This window comes from Silene latifolia, chromosome Y (assembly GCF_048544455.1).
Source record: "Silene latifolia isolate original U9 population chromosome Y, ASM4854445v1, whole genome shotgun sequence".
NCBI classification, from domain to species: Eukaryota; Viridiplantae; Streptophyta; class Magnoliopsida; order Caryophyllales; family Caryophyllaceae; genus Silene; species Silene latifolia.
The window spans coordinates 349,197,773-349,219,432 of record NC_133538.1 but is presented as its reverse complement, the minus strand read 5'-3'; the positions used below and the strand labels follow the sequence as shown (position 1 = coordinate 349,219,432).

The window sequence follows — 21,660 nt, the reverse complement described above, 5'->3', positions numbered from 1 at the left end:
GCCTGCACCATGAGTCTGACCTATATAAGCAGTTAACTATGCACCCTTGTCATAACTTTGAAGCCGTGCAAGAAAAGGCAGCGGCTGCAATCAGACTAGAAGAAGATATCCTAGCCAGAGCCAGCATGCCAAGTACGCCAAGCGTATCCAGCACATCAGCCATAAAGAAGTCAGGAAGAAAGTAGTCCACCAGCAAGAAGGATGAAAGATACAGGCCATATGGTAGGGGAGTCAACAGAGTTGACAACAGAGAAGAAAATCAGCAACTCCCCAGACTGGCAGAATATGGATTCACAACTGGCGTCAGAGGAATCCTTAAAGCACTCAAAGAGATGGGAAATGGGGTAAGATGGCCAAGGCCACCAGTAGAGGGACAGGCATGGCGAAAGGACAGCAAGAAAAAATGTGAGTTCCATCGTGACATTGGGCATAACACGGAGGATTGCTACATACTACGCAAGGAGATCAGACGCCTGTATGAGCAGGGAGACTGAGCCACCTATTACCACGTGGGGGCAAGCAGCAGGATAAGGTAGGCTCCGCAAAGCCTGCAGCTCCACTTACATGCACCAAGATAATAAACGTGATAACATGCGGCTCAGACTTAAGCGGATTGACATATTCAGCAGCCAAAAGGCGTGCCACTGAGACTAAAGGAGATAGACCAGAAACTTCTTGCAGAATTTCTCACAGTGACCTACCTGCTGTAGCTTTCGACGAAGAGGATGTGCATGACAGACAGGAACATCACGATGTACTTATCATAACTTTGTCGATGGCCAGCTGCACAGTTAGGAAGGTCCTGGTGGACACTGGTAGCTCAGTCAATTTGATCATGCTGAAAACCGTAGAAAACATGGGGTTCAGCGAGAAGGATTTGCAAAAGAAGACCATCCCGCTGGTGGGGTTAAATGGAGAGACAGCCAACTCGTTGGGCGAGATAGTAATCCCAATCTACGTGGGAGGAGTCAACAAACAGGTGAGGTACTTGGTCATAGATGGACCCTGTACCTACAACGTTGTTCTTGGAAGGCCATGGCTGCACCTGATAAAAGCAGTTCCCTCAACATACCATCAATGCATAAAGTTCCCCACGCCATGGGGAGTAGAGACAATACGAGGAGACCAGAAGGAAGCTGGAGGCCGCTACAAGAAAGCGTTAAAGTGCACAGCCAACCCTCCAGCATAGCAATTACAGAAGCAGCATGTCCACGACGAATACGTTGAGCCTCCAGCCTAGGAGTTGGACCAGGTCAACCTGGACAAGCTACACCCAGAAAGAACCGTGTTAATAGGGGCAGGGTGCACGGGAGATCTCAGACAACACCTAATTGAATTCTTGCAAACCAACATGGATTGTTTCGTATGATCCCATGACGACATGATAGGGATAGATCCATCTATCATAACACGCAAACTCAGCGTGGACCCAGGATGCAAGCCCGTCCAACAGAGGAGAAGGAAGTTTGCAGCTGAGAGAAATAAGGTGATCAACCAGGAGGTAGACTGCCTGCTAGCGGCAAATAAGATAAGAGAGGTGATGTACCCAGAATGGCTGTCAAACGTGGTGGTAGTACTTAAGAAGAATAGGAAGTGGAGAGTATGCGTGGACTTCACCGACCTCAACAAAGCATGTCCCAAGGACCCCTTTCCGCTACCACACATTGACGCAATGGTGGATGCGACAGTTGGACATGAAATGTTGACATTCTTAGATGCTTGGAGTGGTTACAATCAAATTAAGATGGATCCAGCAGATCAAGAGAAGACAGCATTCATGTCTGAAAGAGGAATATACTGTTACGTCATGCCCTTCGGCCTGAAAACGCAGGGTCCACATATCAAAGGCTATTCAACCGGATGTTTAAAGAACAGATAGGACGAACCATGGAGGTATATATTGACGATATGGTGGTAAAGTCAGAAAAAGCCAAGGACCACATGCAGCATCTGGCATAAATATTTAGCACCCTCAGGGAGTACAAAATGAAGCTAAACCCATCCCAATGCACCTTTGGAGTTTCCTCAGGCAAGTTCTTAGGCTAGATTGTAAATCAAAGAGGGATAGAGGCCAGCACCGAGTAGATCAAGGCCGTGTTGCAGCTGGAGTCACCAGAAAAACCAAAGGATGTGCAAAGGCTAGCTGGCAAAATGGCAGCTTTGAGCAGGTTCATCTCAAGATCCTCGGACAAGTGCAGACTATTTTATGATATATTAAGAAAGAGCCAGAAGTTCGAGTGGACGCCAGACCATGAGCAGGCATTCAGAGAGCTGAAGCACTACCTCAGCACCCTGCCACTACTATCGAAACCAGAGCAGGGGGAAGCACTGTTTCTCTACCTGGTTGTCACAGAGGTAACAGTAAGTGCGGTTCTAGTCAGAGAGCAGGACAAGGAGTAAAAGCCAGTCTACTATGTAACCAAGTCTCTGCTGCCGGTAGAGACCAGGTACACGTCTCTTGAAAAATTAGTACTAGCACTGGTAATTGCATCCTACAAACTGCGCCCCTACTTTGAATCCCACACCATACATGTTGTAACCAACTACCCACTAAAATCCGTAATGAGGAAGGCTGAGCTGTTAGGCAGAATGTCAAAGTGGTCCGTACATCTTAGTGGATATGACATCAGGTATGATCCAAGAACAGCAATAAAGTCGAGAGGCTCCACCATTGATAGAGAGGCTTCCCAAAAAAAAACAAGGATAAATTATGTTCCTTTTGGGGAGGTTCCCAATTTTTTATAGGTAAATGGGGAACCTCATTGTTGCATAAATGTGGTTATAGATTGGGGAGGGTAGATGGAAAAATTAGTGGAAAATGAGGTGGACGAATAAGAAAAAGAGAGATAAAATATGGGGAACCCCATTGTTGCGGATGCTCTAACGCAACAAATGAAGTATTTGAGGCGTTTGTTAGCCAAAACGCAGCAAATAATTTTGTATTTTCACAAAAAAAAAAAAACATCAATCAATATCTATCTATCTATCTATCTATCTATATTTACGGAGACTCCAACTTTCACAAACTACATAAATAATATTTTATAGTTAAATAAGAGTTGTACTCTAAGTTCTCTAACCATATCACATTGTCATACAAGTCCTATTGGACTTAAAACTATCAATGAGATTTACCTCAACTGAGTTTTCTACTATAAAATAAAATATTGCTAATCTTGATCCGCTAGAATTTGTTTTGGAATCGGAAAGAATAATTTTTGTATATATAAAACGAGAAAACTATGCATTTAATTCTTATATATGTTGAATTCTCCATCTAATGTTGGCCACTTTTGAAGTTTTGATATGTATATATTTGTGTTTGTTGATTGTTATTGCATGCATGTGAGTTTTGAACTTTAAATTATTATATGTTTATGTAATTTATCGTCCTCTTCTTTTTATTTATAATTCTAATCATCAATTTTCATAATATTTTTAGGGGCAGGGGAAGACGTGAGATTACTTTGGATCGGAATTACCGGTAAATTGTTCTTCCTATAAATAATTGAGATTTCGTGTAAAGGTACTTGATTTTTTTTTTTTTTTTTTTTGCTCTGCTTTGAAAAATTATGGTATTTTAGTATTTGATATACAATAATCAAACCAATTCTAATTTAACAATTTGTGACTCTTTTCATTTCAAATATTTGTTTATCTAAACAAATAATTGGGACGAAGGGAATATCTACTTTATAATTTTATCTAATGATTTAGGTAGGTTCGCTTTTCATAGATAATGACCAAAATTTAAATCACTGATTAACAATCATAACTGTTTTACCAAATTAATGTATTCGATAAACACAAAAATTTTAGAGAGACATTGACCAACAATATTGTCTTTTTAAGGCACCCTACCCCACAACAATAGACAACTAATCCATTGTTTATTTTGATGTATACCATCCGATTGAAGTCGAATTCGAAGCGGATAGAATCACTAAGACGGTACAGTCAAATTAATTCGTATTCCAAACTTACTTCAAGGTAGATACAAATGTGTGAAGCTATGCATAAATTTTTGTTTTAAATAAGAAGGGTGAAGCTCAAATGAGCCTAAAAATCTTACTTCATTGTTTTTCATGTAACAATGCCCCTAAGGTCCGTAAAAGATTCACATTCCTATAATCCTATCACCTTATAATTATAAAAGGCAACTTATATATCCAAAAAATGATTCTTCATGAGATGGACAAGTTGGCGGATTTACGTGTTTGTTTTAGTTGCATCATCAATTCAGTTTGATCAAAGAAAAAGTTGATTAACTTTATAATCCTACTGCTTATCTAAACTTGAGAATTATACTTAAAAGAGTTATTTTTTTCATAGACAAAATCTAATGCAATTAATTGATGTTTAGTGTAGTATAGTACGGAAAATACCTAAACTAAATAATGGTACGTAATTTGTGTTGGCTTTATAGTCCTACGGCTTATTTCAATCTCAGAATTATACTTCAAGATTAATTTTCGTCATATTTTTTAGAACAAAATTTAATGCACAGCTACCTATTTCATGTTTAATAGTTTAGTATGAAAAAGAACCTAGCTAAACTAAGATTCAGACATTAGCAAAATTTTGCTTGGCAACATAGAATCTTAAAAAAAAAGTTTACAAATAAAAAGGAAATAAGATAAAAGTTTCATAAGATAAGATTATTAGATAAAGATGGAATATTTGCATAATTTATACGATTAAATGAAATAAAAAATAATTATTCAATAGGAGTATTATTTATTAACGCGGAGGACTCATAAGAAAATCAAAATCCTGAACATTTGCATAAACCTAGATATTTAAGAAAACTACCAACATGCAAAACAAAATATGAAAGTATGTTTTGTTTTGACCAAATACATTAATTCATTTAGTTAAATCGTGATTCTAATATTAAAAATCATTAAGCAATCATTTTCTATTTTTTTCATGTTATCATTTGTTGTCCCTCTGTAAAGAATGTTCAAATAAGACGATATATTATATATATATAAGGAAGCATGATCAATTTGTAAAAAAATTCATATATGATAATTACGTTTTCCGTTTCACTTATTGTATTGGTCATATGATAAAAGTAGTTGTATATTAATGAATCAAGTAGATTTTGCATTTGCGCAAGTAGAAATACATCATACACGCATTTGAAATTGATTTACGCATTTGCATAAGTTCGGGTCGGGTCGGGTTAGGTCGGGTTATTTACAATGCGATAATAAACATTTTGGTCGAGTTAAATAGGGTCAGGTTGATTCGGGTTTCAGGTCCTTTACTTGTGTTCGAGACCGCTTCGGGCAAGGTTTTCAGGTTGGGTCAGTTAAGTCGAGTCGTTCCTAGAATTAACATTAACTAATCATCTCGCTCAATGTATTAGAACGCAAAGTTCAAATAACACAAATTCAAATTGAGTCTTTTTATGACTGGACTGAAGTTTGTAATGGCATGTGTTCTATGACGTTTTAAAACATGATATTACAATCGGCCCGTGCATCGCACGGGCATTAAATCTAGTATATAACTAAAGGAGGCTTTTTTTCCCTAATTATACTATTAGCATTAGAATTAGGAGATAATTAATTATTTACAATTTTTCTATTATAATTAGGAATATAAGTTTCCTATTAGAAATGAGAATTAATTAATTATTTTACCATTTTCCTATTAGAAATAGGAAATAAATTAACAATTTATTAAGGCTTTTTTTCCTAATTATACTATTAGAATTAGGAGATAATAATTATTTAAAAATTTTCTATTATAATTAGGATTATGATTTTCCTATTAGAAATGAGAATTAATTAATTATTTTACAATTTTATTATTAAAAATAGGAAATAAATTAAGTATCTACAATTTATTAATATTAAAAAATTATTTATTAGTATTTGTTCACTTTTTATTAAATTAGTAGGAAAAAAACCTTTGATATATTTATAATATCTAATTTTATAACAACTTCCGATAAAAAAATGAGGTATTATGAGGCTAAAGGCCCTAGACCGAACTGGGTTGTGACAAATGTGCATGCGTAATACGTACTACATGGAATTTACTCATATAAAGAGTAGAATGAACGCTGAAATATGCCCCTACGTCTTTTGTTATTGCTAATGCCATATTTAATTATACATAATACGAAGTTTATTTTTCAAATGTCATATGTATTTCTCCTACTAATTTTAAAGTTATTTCCCTCACAATACACTTGAACTTCTATTGAAAATTTATTATTATATTATTTACATTCATTTGTCATTATATAAAAGTATATTAATCAAAATTTAAATAAGATATTCACAAATTATTGAGAAGTACAAAGTTTGATATCTATTTTTCAAGGAGTATTAAAAGATAAAGAAAGTTGATGCTAATTTGCGAATCAAAATATCATATTATGACAAATCAGTAAATGTTTTGAAAAACTTTATTGTGCGATTGTTTTACAATTTAAAGTAAAAATGGTACCACGAGTAATAAAATAGATTTGAATGAGGCTTGAAGGTAAATTGATACACTTATTATAGACTTATGTATAAGGTTAAGATTCAATTCAAGCAACAATCAACATTAAAAAAAAGTCATGAAAAACAGATAAAAGGGTAAGAGTAGTCTTTCCCTAACATAGTGAAGACCGTCTCTCTCCAGCTTTTCTTCTGACAAATTTACATGCATAAAAAACGGTACTATTCAATTATATTGAGCAAACTAATTATTGTTGATGCTATATATTTTTTGTGTGTGTAAATTGAGCACATCATCACTATAATTTAGGGAGAGATACGAATTGGGGAAGGGTGAGACATATTCGTCATGCATAATACGAAACTTTAACCATCTTTAGGCAAAAATATAAAAATAAATGGAAAAGTTTAAACGTAAAAGGGGGTCACGTACTTGCCAACTTTTCTATAGTTCTCTGCCAAATTAATATTCTCATGAAGTTTATGACATTTATTTCATATTAATAAAAAATTGATTATACTGCTTCCTACAATTTGTGATTTATAACTTTTAGCTAACTTATTTGAACTTGCTTAAATTTATATATTTTAAGTGAAGAATATTAATTATAAATATGATAAAGATAAAGTTTGATCTTTAATTTCCTCAGAGATAAAAAAAACTCAATTTTTATTTTATAATAATATACTAATTAAAGGTCATAATGTAAAACAGGAAATTACACCACAATCTACTATTTCAATATGTCGATGATCAACACTCAAAATAGCATATTGTTTATTTAAATAGTGTAAAAACTCTCAAAATGTTAAAAAAAAATGTTCAATCTGTCGTTATAAAATAAACCTAAGTTTATGCATTTTTTTTGTCATGTTCAACTTAATCTTTACGGGATGTAAAAATGATGAAGTTCACAAAGTAGAGGTTAGTTTTTTGTTAGTTAGATGGACTTTTCAAGAGAGAGATAAAAGCTTTGCATTTTACACCGTTTTATGTGTGAACCGAAGGGATTAAGTAGTGGGCTAAAGGTTGTTTCGAGTGGGAATGAGGTTGATTGCGACAAGTTGGTTGACTAAAGTTTTTCCTTACTAGATCTAAAAAGGGGATAATAATTATGAGATAATTAAATTTGAAGAAAAAAAAACAATAAAAATGAGATGGAGGTAGTAAGATTTATTTATGCAAAATGAAATAAATAGCAAAGTTCGTGTATATATATAGTATTCAAACTTATTCAGTTTACAAACATAGTACCCAAACACTTTGTTTGAGTATCTAGAATGGAGGTAGGGGAGGGGACGAGAAAAAGGCTAGGAAAGGAAGGGAGAGAGAGGGAAGATTGTTTCTTAAACTTTTCTTTGTTGAAGGAGAAATAAATTGTCTTCGATAAGGGAGACGAGGATACATATCATCAGGAGTAAAGATTGGTGTTTCATGGAGGTGAATGTGATTAATGACTTCTTAGATGTAAAACGTGGAAGAAAGGTAGTGATAATGGTAGTGGATTGGAGGTTGTTTCAAGTAGTAAGAACTAATCACAGTTGCTGTTGTTTTATTTTGAGGGTAAATTAGTGGGGTGGAGGGAGGGTGCATTTGTGAAGGGTGATGAGTTTAACGAGGATAGTGATAATAAATAAGGTTATTTATCAGCAAAATATCGCTTGCATTAAAACATATAGGTAACATGAATAATAACAACAAACCTCAAAAGATCATACTGATAAACTTAATCTTGACCCCATCAATCGAAATTAATGTAAAAACTTAATTCTAATAACATTGTCAAGAGCAAGGGTTAGTTTCCATTGGATTGTGGATTTTTCTAGAAGCAGGGTTTAATTTTTCACTTGATTGGATAAATTTGAGAGAAATTTCGAAGACAAGGATCGATCTTTCGAGGGATGAGATTGTTTTAGATCATGTGTGTGAATAGGGAAAAAAATAAGGGTCTGCGTGAAGGATTTTGTTTCAAATGAGAAGATGGGAGGGGGGGGGGCAAGACTATTGTTATAGGGGTGTCATAAGCAGCCCTAGCCATGTATTGCGTTGGAATTTGGTTCATATTCAAATGTACGTCTATAGTTTGACCGGGAGATATAACATTTAACTACCTGTAAATGTTTTTACGTAACTACCATTTGACCCAACAATGATTAAGTTATGGTTGTTATTCTAAAGAAGGAGATTTGTTGCATCATTGAATTGATTATGCAAAGTAGATATTATTGTTTTCCTTAACCAATTGAAAAACAAACAGCTATTAATGAACAAAATCTAAAAACTCTCAGTCCCAAATATCATATATATAAACTTCATATTGGTTTTATTTTCCTAAAAAAACAACACATGTCGAGAGCAATGTGGGATTTATCTGTATGCATCCCTTTAAATTTAAGGATTATAACGAATTTATAAGATGATTACGAGTCATAAAACTAAATTGCATAAACAAGATCGTAAAGGATTAAGAAATAACCTTCGGTCCTAGCTTTTATGGCCTATGAACAATATCGCAATGATATCCTCCTATCAGTTGCACCCAAGATAATATGAGATAAGCCCTTGTTCTTTTGCTAGAATCGATCCAAATTAACTGATTAATTTTAGTTTTTTTTTTGTGTTTTTCTTTGATAAGAGAAGGCTAGGTCAAAATGTGAATTAGGTTAGAAAATAAGTGAGGGAAAAATAATAATCTCCTCCCTCTTAAACCGTGTATGAGAGGAATAAGGGGAGATTATTTTCTTCCCTTTTTTTCCCTTCCAATTCGGTTTGACCGAAATTCCAAAAATGAGGATTACAAATCCTCTTATTTTTAGATGTTGCCTTAATGTATAAAAATGTGTATTATTATTATAAATTGCCATTTATATTGTTCCGTATTAATAAGTCTACATACAACAGCTTGCAGTCGATATATTAATGCTGGTTTATAATGACAATATCGTATAATATACTTTAACTTGCTAACTAAATATAACCGATTACATTTAATTACGAATTAACATATTAATTCGTCCAAGCTAACATTATACACATTAATTAAATATAACTTATTATATTCAATTTACGAATTGACAGTTAATTCGTCTCAGCTAATATTATTTAATCGGCATTAAATAATCGTCTCATCAACACATTGACTAACTGTTTAGTCATATAAGGCATCAATGTGATTACATTTCCATAACCACATCTCTCAAACACATTCTTTAGGTGTGACCCTTAGGGACCAGTTGATCACCGCCATCTGTATGATAATAACGTCAAACCCTCTAGCAAGCCAACCGTTATTAGGTAATCGTTAATTAACTGATTAAAATACGAAGTATACCCTTGTGAAGCTGTAAGAGATTTACAAATGTTATCACACTAATTTGTGAAGGACACAAGCTCTAACAAACTCTCACTTGTCCTCACAAGTGTATGTGCGATAACCGATTCTCATATCCTAAAATTTCTCCCACTCAATGTAAAACAATTTGCAAAATCTGTATTCACAAAGGTCGTATTTTACAAGTGATCTGTATCAAGAGTGGTTTCCCCGACTAGAGAGTAACTTAACTGATAAACGAATCATCATTCGAGCATGGCCATGCATTTCAGCCATAAACTCCTCGAGTGGCCCCGAGAAATAACTATACCGATAAAGGTTGGATATTTTCCTCAACTCGAATCCTATGAGATATAAGCACAAGATGAAATGACCTTAAAAAATCTACTTAGCCTCCAGTTACGGCAGACCGTGAGAAAGAAACAAAAGTCACACAAAAACTGCCTTAATCTCAAGAGACAGTCGATAGTCAAAAGAATCGACTCTAGGAACACAATGGATGTCCTATCCACGACCTGGCACCGAATGTTTTTAAACATTTAGGACTCCATTACGTTGTCACAAAAAAAATTTGTCCTACGAGGTATCGTTATAATCTCGCATCTGTGATCGATCAGTCAACCGTTTGACTTATGGCTCGTTGAACCCACCATCAATCGACTGCAAAATATAATAGCCAGAGTTATCAGCTCTTTAAGGCGATTACAGACCAAACAAAATATATTGTAATTCAGTTCACTTTGTGGTATTCAAAGTTGTCAGTACAATCCACATGAAAAAACAAAATATTATATTAGAACGATGAAGTTATAAATAGTATATGAAAAGGATAATGTATCAAATCCATAATCAACTACTACAACTCAGGAACACGTTTAATTCCCATGGAAATAATGTGCCCTTCATGCTTATCAAAATTCAACGGTTTAGTGAGAGGGTCCGCGATGTTATCATCCGAAGCTATCTTGTCAATCACTATCTCTTCTTGCTCCATGTAATCATGGATCAGGTGAGCTTTCCGATGTACATGTCTAGATTTGTTGCTAAACTTTGGCTCCTTAGCCTGGAAGATGGCACCTCTATTGTCACAATAGATGGTGATTGGGTCATTCGAACTAGGAACTATCGTAAGTCCTTGTAAGAATTGACTCATCCATATCGCTTCCTTAGATGCTTCCGAAGTGGCATAGTACTCGGATTCAGTGGTAGAATCTGCTACAAGACTCTGTTTGGAACTCTTACAGCTGACCGCAGCACCATTAAGAGTGAAGACGAACCCGAACTGAGATTTTGAATCATCTCGATCCGTTTGGAAGCTAGCATTTGCGTAACCGATTGCGCATAGCTTTGTATCGCCTCCATAAGTCAATACCCTATCCTTAGTCCTCCGTAGGTACTTGAGGATATTTTTAACAGTTATCCAGTGTGTTTCACCTGGATTCTTTTAGTACCGACTCGTCATACTCAATGCATATGACACGTCTGGACGTGTGTATATCATGGCATACATGGTTGATCCTATAGCTGATGCATAAGGAACACGACTCATGCGTTCAATCCCTTCAGGCGTCGTGGGTAACTGAGACTTGCTTAACTGCATCCCAGACGTCATTAGAAGGTTCCTCTTCTTGGAGTTGGTCATGCTGAACCTCTCAAGAATCTTATCCGAATAAGACTCCTGACTAAGTGATAACGTCTGTCGTGATCTATCTCGGTAGATACGGATTCCTAAAATGCGTTGTGCCTCACCCAGATCTTTCATCTGGAAATGGTTCTTAAACCATTCTTTAACCGAAAATAGGAGAGGAATGTCATTCCCAATCAGGAGTATGTCATCGACATACAATATCAAGAATACAATCTTGCTCCCACTCGACTTGATATATAAGCATGGTTCTTCGACCGATCGAGTGAAACCATACTCTTTTATCACCTGGTCGAAACGATGATTCCAACTCCGAGAAGCTTGCTTAAGTCCATAGATGGAACGCTTAAGCTTGCATACTTTCTTAGGATGTTCAGGATCTATGAAATCTTCGGGTTGCACCATGTACAACTCTTCCTCCAAATAACCGTTTAAGAAGGCGGTTTTCACATCCATTTGCCAAATTTCATAATCGTGAAAATCGGCAATCGCTAAGATTATCCGAATGGAACGTAGCATGACTACAGGTGCAAAAATCTCATCATAATGCAATCCGTGCACTTGAGTGAAACCTTCTGCCACTAGTCATGCCTTATAGGTATCTGGTTACGCGTCTACAGAACGCTTTATTTTGTAAAGCCATTTGCACTATAGTGGTTTTACCTTATTAGGTAAATCAACAAGATCCCATACGTCATTCTCATACATAGAGTCCATCTCGGATTGCATGGCTACGAGCCATAGCTTTGAGTCGGAACAGGCCATAACACCTTTATAGGTAGCGGGTTCATTACTCTCTAGGAGTAAAACGTCATTCTCCTCGACCATACCAATGTATCTGTCCAGAGGATGAGAGACTCTACCCGACCTCCTAGGTTTCTCAGGAATATTAACCGTATCATCAGTTGGAGGAACAAATTCCTCCATCCGTTCCTCGGTTTTTGGTTCTGGAATCTCCGACAGCTCGAAGGGTCTATTACTTGTCTTATTCTCGAGAAATTCTTTCTCTAAGAACGTCGCACTAGCCGCAACAAAAACTCGATGTTCGGCAGGCGAATAGAAGTAATGACCAAATGTTCCTTTTTGGATAACCTATAAAGTATGTCTTGACCGATTGCGGGCCGAGCTTATCCTCGTGTCTCCACTTGACATAAGCCTCGCAGCCCCAAACCCGAATAAAGGACAAGTCAGGGACCGTTCCCTTCCACATTTCATATGAAGTCTTGTCAACAAATTTTTAGTCGGACTTGATTAAGTATAAGAGCAAATGACAAAAAGAGCAAAAAAACCCCATAATGAATCAGGCACTACCGTGTGACTCATCATGGATCGAACCATATCAAGTAAGGTTCGATTTCTCCGTTCAGATACACCATTTAATTGAGGTGTTCCAGGTGGAGTTAACTGCAAAACGATTCCACAGTCTTTAAGGTGTTGATCAAACTCATTTTAAAGATATTCGCCACCCCGAGTTGAACGGAGTGCTTTAACCTTTCTACCCAGTTGGTTCTCAACCCTGTTCTGGTATTCCTTGAATTTCTCAAAGGACTCACTTTTATGCTTCATTAAGTAGACATATCCGTATCTACTCAAATCGTCCGTGAAAGTGATAAAATATCTATAGCCATCTCTAGCGGTAATTGACATAGGACCACAAACATCAGTATGTATGAGTCCTAATAGGTCACTAGCGCGCATTCCAACACCTATGAAGGAAATTCGAGTCATTTTGCCAATGAGACATGATTCACTCGTGCCATATGTAGAAAATTCGCATGCGGGAATAGTCCCATTATCGACGAGTTTCTTTACACGTTTCTCATTTATGTGTCCCATTCGACACTGCCATAGATAGGTTTGATCTTTGTCACCAACCTTTAGTTTCTTATTATTCACGTGTAATACTTCTGTGGTTTTATCTAAAATGTAAATTCCATTAATGGAAACTGCTTTGCCATAAATCATTTCATTGAAAGAGAAAGTAAAGTTATTATCCTTTATTAAAAATGAAAATCCGTCTTTATCAAGTACGGAAACTGAAATAATGTTCTTAAAATAACTGGGTACATAGTAACAGTTATTTAAAAATAACTAAAAACCACTGGGGAGTTGGATTACATATGTTCGCTTCGAGACAGCAGCAACTCTAGCTCCATTCCCGACTCGCAGGTCCGCATCACCTTTTCCGAGAGGTGTGATGTTTCTTAGGCCCTGCAAATGATTACACAGATGAGAACCACAACCAAGATTGGTACCCAAGTTCCGAAACTTGCATGGTTAATCTCAATCATATGAATATAAGATGGCATACCAACAGGAACGACGCGGCCTGCTTTTATGTCCTCACGGTACACGGGACAGTTCCTCCTCCAATGTCCAGTCTTGTGACAATGGTGGCACTCAATGTCACCGCCCTTGCTCTTTGCCTTGCCCTGTGAGCCACTAGTCTCACCGGGCCCACTCTTACCGTTTCCTGACTTCTTGAATTTTGGCTTACCTACAGTTAGGCCGCTTGGAGCTTTGCCCTTACCTTTACCCTTGTTGGAAATCGTGAGAACATCCCGCTTCATGCTCCCACTCAATTTCATATCGGTCTGTACGAGAAGGGAGTGTAGCTCATGAGGACTCGTTTTCAAGTCATTTATGTAGTAGTTCGCCCTGAAAAGGGCAAAACCATCGTGAAGAGAATGAAGCATTCGGTTAATGACAATGCTCTCACTGATTTTGCAATCAAGTGCCTCCAATTTCTCGACATTCTCAATCATGTTAAGAATGTGTGGGCTAACCGGTTGGCCCTTTTGGAGTTTCGCATCAAAGAAGCGACATGTATGCTCATAAGTAACGATCCTCGGTGCTTTTGAGAACTCGTTAGTGAGCGTGGTGAAAATCTTGTTCGCACCTTGGGCAATGAAGCGTCTCTGCAAATTGGTTTCCATTGCAAAGATGAGTATGTTCTTTATCGCACCCGCTTCCATAACGAAATCACTATAAGCAAGTGACTCGTTAACTCCCGCATTGGGGCCTGGTTTCACCGGTATTGGCTCACTTAAGTACTTGAGCTTACACGTCGAATGGCAAGATTCCGTAGCGCCGCCTCCCATCCGCAAAGTTGGACCCATCATTCTTCATCAAGTGTCCGATTCATGTTGTCCATAAAAACTTTCACCAGACTCGCGTCCAAGTGTGGCACTTGGCATTGGGATTTCGTTATTTCCAGCCATTTGTTGTAACAGTATTATCAAAAATAATCGTGTTCTACACTGCGAAAAGAAGAATAAAAAATAATAAGCATGTGCATCGTTTTGATATTTAGTCTAATGATCTAATGTCATAATGCGAAGACTCAAGCATTTATACAATTGACCTCCCTCAAGAATTATATAAATGATCCCAAGACTCAATTATGTGTAAATTGATAAGCCAACCTTTTGGCTAATTCTACTGTTAGACTTCTTGGTCGATAAATTTATGTAAATTCTATCTTTAGTCCATCATAATCACGAAAAACTCTTTGGACTATAATGTTGAGATAAACTAAGTTAACACAAACTACTTACCCAACGTAGAAGGTGCATTAAAGAAACCACCCGGCGGTCTTTAAGGGTTGGCTAATGCTTGGGATGCCATTCAAGGCTCCATGTCCTTTATCTCTGGTTGGTTAGCACTCCTCAAGTTATTCATTTCTTGGTGGTGTGATGTTTGTATATTCTTCACCACTTTCATCAATTTACAAAGTTGAGATTCGGTAGATTGTTCTTGGAAAGGTTGGTTAGCCGAAGGTAGAGGGAACCGATAGTCGAATCGGTTGTTGGAGCCTTGATTGTTGTTGTTGTGGCCCCCTTGGTAATTTCCTCTAGGCCCTTGGTTATTGTAGTTTGAGCCTTGCCCTTGGCTATACCCTTGATTACCTTTAAAATTTGGATTATACCCGTGTTCTTGAAACCCTTGACCAAACCCTGGATTAGCTTGATTTCCTTGGTTTCCTTGGTAGAAGATTTGATTACCTTGGTAACTCCCAAAATATTGGTATCCTTGAGGTTGGTTTCAAAAATTTTGGTTTTGATTGTTGTTTGACCATTGGTTTTGATTCCCGAAGTTGTTCTTTTGATTTTGGCTCCACCCCTTGGTTGAGAAAATCCGGGTGGGTTTGTGTTTTGTGGTTGAATGTGTTGTGGATTTTGCACATTCGTGCTCTTGTAGCTCAAGAGTGGACTATTCCTCGTACCCGGATGATAAAAGTTTTAGTTGGGGTTGTAGTTGTTTTGATTGTTGAAAAGTGGCCTTGGTGGCCTCATGTTGTTGTTGGGACTTTGGAAAGCATTGACATCTTGGACATTTTCTTCACCACCCATGTTGTATGCATTGTTAGCACACACATCAAATGTGTGACCATTTCCTCCACATAATTCACAAGAAGGTCCTTGAACAACTTCCTCTATGGGAGGACCATAGGAACCACTAGCTTGATGCACTTATTTCCTTTTCATTTCTTCGAACTTCTTTGTGAGAAGGTCTAGCTTAGCATTTGTATCAGCATTAGAATTTGAGAAATTCTCTGTAGGGCACCAGCTACTTCTCCTCAAAACATTCCCTATTGACCCATAATTAGCTTCCGAGTCAACCCTCTTCTTGATGAGGGCCTAACCCTCTTCATCTCCTAGATGATCGAACCCTCCCCCTGCAGAGGCATTCACTATCTCTTTTGTCCTAGGTAGCAATGTTTGAAAGAAAATTTGCGTGCTATACCAAGCCGGAATCCCGTGATGTGGACAACAGGCAAGGAGGTCTTGAAACCTATCCCAAGCTTCCCCTAGATACTCTCCGTCCACTTGTTGAAAAGTGGTTATCTCGTTCCAGAGCATAACGGTCTTGGAGGATGGGTAGTATTTAGCTAGGAAAGCTTTGGCTAAGGCGTCCCACATGGTGAATGTGTTTGGTGCATGAACGTTTAGCCAATGATCCGCTTTGTCCCTTAGAGAGAACGAAAACAACATAATCTCAAACTATCTTCGGACACTCCATGGCACTTCATCATTGCAACCTTGCTCTTAAACTTTCTAAGGTGGACATGTGCATCCTCATCAATGTGCCCACCAAAACTAACCTTCTCAATTAGACCAACTTGAGCGAGATGGATTTCAAATTTGTTAGGGGCTAAGGTGCCGAAGTTTATTGGAGCGGAAGTGTCAACGTGATTCGGTCAGCTATGGTCTCGTAAAGCCACCATTAGAGGATTTATAAGAGGTGTAATTGGTGGAGTTTGAGGTGGTGTGTTTGGGATTTGGATATTGTGGAAAGGATTTTCCATGAATGGATCAATGGTAACGGTTGTTTGCTCTTGAATAGTGGTTTCATGGTGCGTTTGGGTGGTTGTGGTTGCACGGTTTGTTGTTGTGTGGGAGGTAATCCGAACCCTTGCTAAATTCCTACTCCGTAAATCTCGAAACAACCTTTCCGGTTCTGGTTCACTAAGTAAAGAATTCTCGTTTCCTCTAGGCATACACTTTAACAAATCGTTAGTCTCCTAGTGTTTTTAGGCACTAGGGATAAGCAATAGCACAATCACTCTACAAGAAACAAGACACTACTCAAATAAGCAAACAATAACACCAAGACTAAACCTAAGACTCTTAACTAACTAAGTACAATCTAACGCCATCCCCGACAACGGCGCCATTTTGATGATCGAATTTTGCCATCAATTCTTGCACCCAAAACTATTTGTAAATAACCCAATTATAGTAGTATAATCGGTGTTGAACCACGAGGATGAAGTGGAATTGTACTTAATTTGTTTAAATCCAAGTTCAGTCGAAAAGCAAAGAAATTGTTGAAAGTAATTAAACTAAGACTAGAGTAATTAAAAGCAAGTTGACTAAGATAATGATATGTAAATAATTGATAGAAAACTAGGGTATTTGGTCTCACCCAAGCAAGGTAGACTAGAAACGGTGTTAACAAGTTATGGGTAATTAATGGTCTAGGATTAAGTGACCAATTTGTTAGCCTCTCCTAAAATTGAACACAAAATTTTCACTTTGATTATTAACTCATCACAAACACATATCAAGCATCCCTAAGAACTCTCATTCAAGGAAATACTAAGCATATATTGATAAAAGATGTAAACTTTCACTCACACATTTCATCAAACACCTTCTATGTATGTTTATGAAGACCAATAAATCATCCAAAACATAAATGTTAACAACCCATTCACACCATCTAACCTTTACTGAGATCCCCCTAAACCCTAGGGAGGACTACTCACACATGCTAACAAGAGAAATATAAACAATTGAAGAGAACATCATCATCATTGCAATAAACATTAAATGGATTCAAACAATTATTAAAGATGAAATAAAAATGTAAAAAATTAAAGACTAAAGTAAACAAGTAAAGGAAATATACCAACACTTAAGAAAGATGGAATCTTTGGATTAATAAATAGAAGAATTTCTTCAAAATCGTCAATTACAAACCCATGTAGCAAAGGTAAACAATTGAACTAAACTAGATCTACACTAAAATGCTAAGTAATTAAAGTTTGATTAAAGAAAGATTAGTGCTTTATTATGGAAAGCTTAACATAAATTGGGAAATAATTAGTAGCCTAGGGTTGTGTGTAAAAATGAGTTATGAGGGGGTATATATAGTCTTCCAAAATTAGGTCACAAATGAGGGGTACGTGCTGAAATGCATCTTGCTGCTCTGCGCGGCTGACCGGCTGCCGGTGTGGCTGCAGGCAGCGAGCCCTTTTCATTTTTTCTTTTGCCTTCAAAATTTGGCTAAGTATAGGATTTGTGTCTCTGCCGGCTGTCGGCCTACTGGCAGAAGACACCTCTTCTTCTTCTTCTTGGACTCCCTGTCGTGCAACCGGCTGCCTGTACCCATGCCGACAACGCGCTTAATTTTGTTTAGCTCAAAACTCTCCATTTTTCTCTAAGGCATGAGGGGAAGGTTCCCTGCCGGCTGGCCGGCTGCCGGCCTACCGGCCTACCGGCAGAGAACTCTCTCAACTTTTCTTCAATTTCTTCTTCCTTGAGGGTATGGAGGGGGGTTCCTTATCGGCTGGCCGGTTGCCGGCCTACCGGCAGAGAACTCTTCTTAGCATTTCCTCCATTTCTTCTCCCATGGAAGCACTTTGGGACTCCTTTCTTTCTTCCTGCCTCCAATCCCGACTCATTCCCTAAAAAATGAGACGGACACGAGTAGTATGGGCGTAACTGCACAAAATGCAACTAAAAGGAGTTGAAACCATCCCAAAACGCGTCAAAACGTGCGGGAAAGAGAGAGGAAATTCTAACTAAATAAACACGCATCAGTATCCTCGTACACATGTGAGGAGTATAAATATAACACATCAAGTTTTTTGCGCCGTTGACAGGGACGGCGAATATTGGATAGGATAGTTTAATTGATTTTAGGCTTAGTTTATTTACTTGTTTATTTTTCTTCCCCCTTTTCCTAGTGCATTAATTCATTGCATTAGGAATATTTGATCTCTCTTTAAGTGTATGTATATCTATAATATCGGGCCTCTTTTCCCTCTTGATCGCGAGATTGAGAAGACTTTTCGAGCAAGAAGACAACAAACACTATCGACCTTAAGAATATCTCCTCCCTTCCCTACAACCCCACTAAACACACCAACATCCACAATTGATTCTCTAAACATCCAACCCTATTCTTCCACTTTTGGTCTCCTTAACGTAGTAACATATGATTCCATAACCATCTCTCCCATAAACTCAGCCACCCACTCACAACAAACCAACAACATCGATTCACCTAGAACACCAAATTCCCCAATTTCACCAAGAGAAAACTTTTTGAACGAAGATATGGCGAACCAACCTATGGGGTTACTACAATAGGCCGGATCCTAATTGGTCTTGCTTGGCAATCAACTATGGGGCAATCGCTCCAAACCCTTTTGAGCTTCGTCACCATATTATCTCTTTCATGCAATAAGAAGTACTTAATGGTATAAAGAATGAAGATGCTCATGGGCATCTAGTCATGTTTAAAAAGAAAGCTAGTACTACTAAGAATAATGGCATAACCGAAGAGCAATTACTACTCATGCTCTTCCCCTTCTCTTTGAAAGACAATACAAGGAAGTGGCTAAATTCTCATAACTACAAGAGCTAGCCTTTCCAAGGCATTTATCAACAAGTTCTACCCCATCCAAGACTGCAAGGATAAGGCACGAGGTTCAAACTTTTAAGCAAAAGGATATAGAAACCTTGAGTGAGGCTTAGGAGTGTTTTAGGGACCTTCTTAATTCTTGCCCACATCATGGTATTCCCATATGGATGACCACTCAAACCTTCTTCCAAACCCATGAACCAAGGTTTAGGGATATGATAGTGGCGGCATCCGGTGGCAACTTTGATAGCATGAATAGTGCGGCAATCATGGAGATGATTCAAAATATTTCCAAGATGGAGAATAGCTATGGAGCAAGGGAAAGTGAAAGCAAAGGAGAAGGGCCTTCTAGGCTAGAATTGGAGACAAAGCTCAAATTGGATGAATTGTCTAAAACGTTTGATAGCTTAGGCTTGGACAAGAGTAAGGGGCAAGTCCACCAAGTTCAAGAGGAGTGACCAAGTCATTCTAGGGTCAACTATGTCCAAGAACCAAGGTCACCACCTACCTAAAACAACCAATTTGTGACAATTGTGGTGGTGTTGGCCACACATATGACATGTGCCAATCATTTTCCCAAGACGATCAATACCCACAAGAGTGCTATATTGTACAAGGCCAACAACCAAGATACTCTTATCAACGCCAAGAGACCTTCTACCGTGCTTTCCCTAACCAAGATCCAAGGCTTTCATATAAGGGCAAAACTTTGGACCCAAAATACCAAGCTCCACAATACCTACCTCCACCCAAGTCGGATCACCCAAGGTCCTGCAATCAAAATCAAGGTCAAGGTTCCAATTTTCGAAGATTTTCATAACAAGGTAACCAATATTATATACCACCCCATCAAAGGGACCAAAGAAACAACAACCGAAACAACCGAAACATCCAACCTTAACAAAACTACCAACAAAATTAAAATTATCGACCACAACAAAACTTCCAAGCACAACAACCCTAAATTCAACCTCCTCCCTTCATTGAACCACCAAACCCAAACGCCTTTATTGAACAAATGTTGAAAAATATGGAGAGTTGCAGCGGGAAGCTAATGCGGACCAACAATTCAAGATTCTAAGGTCCGACATCTCCAATGTCCAAGATTGCCAAAAGGACATTTGATTCTTACATGGCCAATCAAGGAACTTCTAATCTTCCAAAAGGGTCACAATATCTTCTAATGCAAGGTTCTCACCCTAAGGATGGACCACCACATCCTCAACAAGCCCATGTGGCCGCCTTGAGCAGTGGGAAATATTTGGAAGACCCTTACAAAGATCACGACTATGACTCAAAGAGGAAGAGGGATGTAATGAGATGAGGAGTTGAGATTCCACCTTCTTCACCAACAAGTAGAGGTGAGAATCTAAGAAATGAAAAGTGAATGATCAACCTAAGGATGATGAAAACTTTGTCTTGGAAGAAATTGTAATTGAGAAAGTAGGAAGCAAGGAAAAAGAAAAGAAAGCCAAAAAGCTAGATGATATCAATCAAACTTCATCTTCTAACAAGGCTTATGTCCCTCCAATACCATTTCATAATAGAGGTAGAATAATGAACGAAGAGAATAAATTCTTTAAGTTCTTGGATATGTTAAAAAAGCACGAAGTTTCATTATCTTTCACCGAGGTAGTGATACAAATGCCACTCTACACCAAATTTCTCAAAGATGTGTTGACAAAGAACAGAGGAATGAGAGGTGATGGGCTAGTTGCCTTGACGTAGGAATGTAGTGCGGTGTTGCTTAATCACATGCCTAAGAAACTACAAGATCCGGATAGCTTTTCAATCCCGTCTATGGTAGGTAATGTGAACATTAAAAGAGTATTGTGCGATTTGGGTGCAAGTGTTAGCATCCTACCTGTTCCCATCACCAAGAAGCTTGGTCTAGAAGACAAGATTCCCACTTCCATGACATTGCAACTTGCTGTTCGATCGCTACAATATCCTATGGGTGTTCTTAAAGATGTCCAGGTAAACGTGGGGAATTTCTATATACCACCGATTTTTTGGTATTAAATATTCCGGAAGACCAACAAAATCCTACTATTCTTGGGAGACCCTT

The 21,660-nt window shown here is 37.8% G+C and overlaps 2 non-coding genes across 2 annotated transcripts; one reads left to right on the top strand and one right to left on the bottom strand.

Annotated features, from left to right (window-relative positions):
- Positions 1 to 16,193: 16,193 nt before the first annotated feature.
- Positions 16,194 to 16,300, top strand: LOC141636101 (small nucleolar RNA R71). Its single transcript, XR_012540737.1, has one exon. It is a non-coding gene; the product is annotated as a small nucleolar RNA R71 (small nucleolar RNA).
- Positions 16,301 to 19,642: 3,342 nt separating this feature from the next.
- On the bottom strand, positions 19,643 to 19,749 carry LOC141635332 (small nucleolar RNA R71). Its single transcript, XR_012540028.1, has one exon. It is a non-coding gene; the product is annotated as a small nucleolar RNA R71 (small nucleolar RNA).
- Positions 19,750 to 21,660: the final 1,911 nt, after the last annotated feature.